Source organism: Limulus polyphemus, unplaced genomic scaffold, assembly GCF_000517525.1.
Source record: "Limulus polyphemus unplaced genomic scaffold, Limulus_polyphemus-2.1.2 Scaffold12, whole genome shotgun sequence".
Classification (NCBI taxonomy): Eukaryota; Metazoa; Arthropoda; class Merostomata; order Xiphosura; family Limulidae; genus Limulus; species Limulus polyphemus.
The window spans coordinates 1,680,744-1,686,992 of NW_013665622.1; positions in this window are offsets into that span (position 1 = coordinate 1,680,744).

The window sequence follows — 6,249 nt, forward strand, 5'->3', positions numbered from 1 at the left end:
AATATATATATATATATATATGTGTGTGTGTGTGTAATTTCGAACAAAACTATTTCATCGGTCTGAATGAACGTGATCAGCTGTTTGGTTGTTGCCAAGCGTAAAGCTTCACAATGGACTATCTATGCTCTGACCACCATGATCGTAAGCCTGCAGACTTATAGCTGAGCCACTGGGTAACAAAAGCAATCAGTGCAATGTAAAATGGTGAGGTTGTTTGTTAAGTTCTCAAGAAATAAAATTGCGTTTAATGATTTTTTTTTGTTCATTGAGTTTAAATATAGTTGCTGTCTTATACACTTTTTTTTGTACACGCCATAGTGAATTTATGTGCTCACATTAGTGACCATTAATATCGTTATTTACGTCAATCCATGTTTACATTGAAACATGGAAACCATTAGTGGACGCCACATCCACGTTGCCCTAATAAACCACAAAGCAACCATTCTACCCACTGTACGCTCCTATTTTCTCCAGGCAATATATTTAGTGATAAGCTGTACTTAGCAATTCAACAAAGAATAATTGTATGCAAAGTCTAGTGACTCTCTCAAACGATACAGCTTCTTGATTTCAACACCTTTAGTACTCCAACTCCACCTGTTGCTATATTGGATCACAGAATAACTAGTGTTTCAGTAGCTTAGCCTGAAGTGAATTGTTTATTGTCCTAAACAAATTATTTTGTACCACATTCAAAGGAAGTGTGTAACAATTAAGACAAATTACGTGATCGTACTTAATGAAAAACCACAAACATAAACACATGAGAGATTCGTGTGATAACATTCTTTGATGCATTTACAGGGAACAATATTCATATAACTGACTTGATTTTCTAGTCAGTAAGGAGTCAATCCAAAAAGAGCTCCAAGATGTTGACGTTAAAAAATTTGCTCAGTGGGATACTTTAGAATTTTAGGATGTTGAGAAGTTTGCTCAGTGTGGTAAATTAAAGTTTTTGAATGTTCAGAAGCTTACTCACTGTCTTAAATTGAAATATTTTGGATGTTAAGTAGTTTGCTCAGTGGGATATATTGGAGTTTTTGGATGCTAAGAAGTTTGCTCAGTGGGGTACATTGGAGTTTTTGGATGCTAAGAAGTTTGCTCAGTGGGGTACATTAGAGTTTTTGGATGCTAAGAAGTTTGCTCAGTGGGGTACATTGGAGTTTTTGGATGCTAAGAAGTTTGCTCAGTGGGGTACATTAGAATTTTAGGATGTTGAGAAGTTTGCTCAGTGTGGTAAATTAAAGTTTTTGAATGTTCAGAAGCTTACTCGCTGTCTTAAATTGAAATATTTTGGATGTTAAGTAGTTTGCTCAGTGGGATACATTGGAGTTTTTGGATGCTAAGAAGTTTGCTCAGTGGGGTACATTGGAGTTTTTGGATGCTAAGAAGTTTGCTCAGTGGGGTACATTAGAGTTTTTGGATGATAAGTAGTTTGCTCAGTGGGTACATTAGAGTTTTGGGATGATAAGAAGTTTGCTCAGTGGGAACATTAGTTTTTCAACAATAAGTAAAACTTTCTGCAGAGCTGGGTGGCTGTAAAATGGCTTGAATATCAACATATATTTTTGAAAATTATTTATATTCAATAACAACGAATTTCGTAAGTGGAAAGTAATATAGGTCACGGTACGATATACATTGGCTTTTTGTACACATACACATAAATGGCAAATATTTTAGTAATTGAACTCTATCGTACATCGACATTTTCAACATAAGAGACATCTTTTTTGACACATAACACTAAACAACCAGATCAAAGACTCTTAAGCTACAGATATATTCATTCTTAATATCGAAGTACTGGCCAGAGGGAGGAAATCCAATCAGTAGCACCCGTCGTCTACAAAGTTATTCTATTATATTAGTGTGAATGACTGTAATGGTTATAATGCTTCACGTCTGGAATTGCAGAGCATGTTCAGAGGGATATCGCGGCTCGAACCTTGGACCTTGATATTCGTAGACCGCCATGCCAATCACAAGTTTATGCCCGCCTCATCTAGGTAGATCATGTTCATACCGCACATTGAAATTAAAATCCTGCAATTTTACAATTTCGTTACCTAAAAATTGTCTTTGCATTTGTTGTTCGTAGGAAAACAGATATGAGGAACGACAGGAAATTTATGCTCATAATTGGACAAGAAAAAACTTAACAATAATTACAATCAGAAGTTTTGTGACTGTCGTGAAATTAAATAACTTTTCTCAACTAATTTTTCAGACAATTATGCTGCATAAATATGATAGCTTCCCAATTTGAAAAGCCAATTGTTCAAGCTATTAGAAAAATATTTTCCATACTACTGATGTTATGGTAGCTTACCATTTTATCGAAACATATATTATGGTCTGAACTCAATACAATGTACAGACAGTTTATTACCTTGTTGTTTTGCTTGTTTATATTATTTTAATGTAACATATGCGTTTAACTTTCTTTCTCTGTAAAAACAAAAAAAAACGAACTTATACAGCTAGAAACCGGGTTTTAATACCCGTGATGAAGAGAACACAGATAGCCAAGCATTGTGCTTAATAACACATATAAAGAAAGTCCTAGATTTCATATTCATTTAAGTCATTCCAACTTAATGATTTTTTTTTTGTATTTGCATACATGTCAAAAATGTAATTAAAAATATATAATATAAATTTATAACGCCTACTGCATCTTTCAACTTATTACGCTACCGTAGGCTAATTCAAAAGACTCATATTGTAAAATCCCAGTTATTTTGAGTTATTTTGCCTCACGTATAATTATAAGAACTCTGTAAGATTCTGTGATAAGATAAAGTGTAATATTTATTGATTTAATTTTGCAGTATGTGTAAAGTAGTGCTAAGGTCTGTTGACTTTCACCGTAGTAATTCTTCTAATTCTATATTTATCAATACATAGTTCTAAAATTCCAATAACCTAAACACTAGCTTAAGGAAGCCTGTCAAAGTTTGAAAAAAAAAGGATTAATTTTCTACAACCCAAAAGAGAAACTACGTCATACCGTTTCTAACAACAATTAGCGTTCAGAAGAACAATCTGAATAGATCTAAGATAAACGTATTGTGCTTTCCAACAAAAGATCTGGCCACCTGTACGAAGCAGGAGCAAGGCACAGTAATGCCATCTTTACTTGTGTTTAAAAAGAGCAATTTTCGCGAGCTACCCTAATAGGAAATAGGCTTATAAGATGTTAAAATTCACACGCACTTTTTTCTGATTATCATTTTATTTGTTCATTAAAACGTAATAGTACGTTACAGCACGTGACAGTATTAATAACTGTAATTTAGATTTTTTTTCTGCAAATACATCATTAAAACCAGATGTCAAGTGTAGCCAACCGCCACTAGGACCACTTGGCCTCGGTAACTATTAAAGGCTCCTGCTCCCTTACAAATATAACACGCAAAATGATGTCACGTCTACACAACAACTTACTCATTTACTGCATGTTGGTAAGCATGTTAATCAGACTTATCTGTACGAACCTCACTTTTGTTATTGATGAAGCTGGGGTCGTAGACCTTGTTTCGTTTATACAATGAGACAATTAAAGTGTTGCACGCTACAGCATATTGGCATTTTCATGACTATTGATATACTTTATGTTAAATTGAGCAGTTACAGGTTGTAAAAGACGTGGGACGTGACATTTTCTACCACGTTTCTATGAAAATTAAATTTACTGTAGAGTTAAATCAAACAATAGACAATTAATCATTTGCAATATTGAAACATAATAAAAAAGTACTGAATGACAGATATTAATAGATTGTGGGAGAAAAAATAACGTAGATCCTCATTCAGCTGGCCAAATATACTTAGGACATACATAAATTATTCACATTTATTTAACAATGACACAAGTTAACCATCAAATACTTAGGCACTACCTTGGTGGGTGCTTGAGCACCCCAACATTTATTGATGCGAGTGTTTCTGAGCGCCCTGAAACTGTGCAAAAATACACTAGGACCCCTAGGCTAATGACCTAATGTACAGCTGGCTCAAAACCATGAGTCAAAGATGTGAATGGCACAACTAGTCAGCAGTCATAATGGGGGGTGGCAGTTCTGAAATCTGACGAAATAAGTCACATTTGCTAAATGATATCGCAGCTAATGTGGTCAAGATCATACTAAAATACAGATGTTTTTATCACGTTCTCTTTAATCAGTCCACTCCAGATTTAAAATCAGAAGAGTATAAAATTACTATTTGATATCAATTTTTGTATAGCACAGATAACAGGATTGTAAAGACAATTTTTTGACAATCTAGTGTTGTTGTTTTGTTATTAAGCACAAAACTACACAAAGGGCTATCTGTGCTCTGCCCACCACAGGTATTGAAACCCGGTTTTTAGCAGTATAAGTCCGCAAGCACACTGTATCACTGGGGCGACAGTCTAGTGTGATTGATCGTCAGACCATTTGGTTTCAATATTTCACCTTTTGAAGTTTAAGACTAACACTATGTAGTAAATTCATGATGTTAGAAAAATACGTAGGTTCAAGAAGTCTGGACAAAAATGAATAAAAACCCTATAACCTGAGCGCTTTCGAAAGGTGGACCTTTCTTCTTCAGGGGCAAACTTACCTTTCAAAAACGCTCGGGGTTATAGGATTTTTATTCACTATGTAGTAAAGCTTATCGTAAATTTACGTTATGCACATATCTTATATTTTATTTTTCAACTTTAATGTGCTATACCAAATTTAGAACTTAATTGTTTTTACTAAAAAACCGCTGAAAATGGATATGTATATTTTGAAACGTCGGAAATAAAATCTTGATCTTGTTCAAATGAAGGAAAACTGGCATTAGAAAAATACGACGTTTATGATCACTAGCTGATGAGCCATGACTATGATTATAATTAACTATTTTATTCGCATTTATCTTGAATATTCGAGTTCGATGTAACAGTATGACACCACGATTCCAGTTTAAAATATGGACAGTAACACGAAACAACCTGTCACGTTTTTCAAAGCGTCTTATTTGCTCCGCTGCATGACTACATTCAAAACACCCAAATCAACCAATAAACAATCAATGTCGTAAAATATGGTATGATTGTTGAAAGCAGACGATTTAATTATAAACTTTCCAGATTTCTGAAATTCTAAGATCATTAAAAATAATGAGAGCTAGCACTACCCTAATCCACAGGCCTCAGATGATCATGATACATCCTTTGTGACTGGATATATTGTTGTTCAAACAATTTGTTAATAAGAATTGTATCTTAACCACTACCATATCTGTTGTATCCAAGCCGACATGAAGAGCCCTGCTATAGAGTAAAAAGTCTCGCCGACATTGGCAGAATGCAAGAAATCAGAGGGGGGTGTTATAATGGAGTTCAGTCAAACTAGATTAATGTCGCAAGTGGAGTACCTAAGGGCTTATTGTTAGGACCTTTGTTTTTTGTTGTTATTTTTTATTCATATCAATGGCATAGATAAAGGAATGGTCAATAAATTGTTTAAATTTCTTGATGATATTAAAGTTTTGGGTGTTGCAGAGCGCCCAAGTGGCTCAGCGCTATTTCCCAGACTTACAATGCTAAAAATCGGTTTTCAATACTCGTGGTGGGCATAGCACAAATAGCCCATTATATAGCTTTGCGCTTAACAACAACTGAACCGAACTCTTGGGTGTTGCAAGCAGTGAAAATAGAGTTTTAATTATAATAAATGCAAGGTATATATACATGTGGGATATCACAGTTTGAATTAGATGTATACTTTTGATGGGAATGACCTTAACAGTGTTATATAAGAAAGATATCTTCATGTTCTGGTTAATTAGTCTCTTAAGACACCCAAGCTCGGTGTTGTTGCCAGTGATAGGGGCAAATAGGATTTTTAGAGTGTATCTACAGAAATAAGAATACAAGTCTAAAAAAGGCCATAATGTCATTGTATAAATCATTGGTTAAGCCACATTTGGAGTATTGTATTCAATTTCTGGCTCACTATCTTAAGAAGGACATAAATGGTTCACAAGAGAGCTACTAGGATGGTACTTGGGATGAAACAGTTATCATACTAAGATAGGTTAAGATCTCTGAAATTGTTTTCTTTTGAAAAAGAGAGAGTCCTTTAAGGGAATTGGTATTGTTGATGCATCATCGTGTTTCCTATTTAATGGGGCCCCCAGTGGCATAGGGGTATGTCTGCGGACCTACAACGCTAGAATCCGGGTTTCGATACCCGTGGT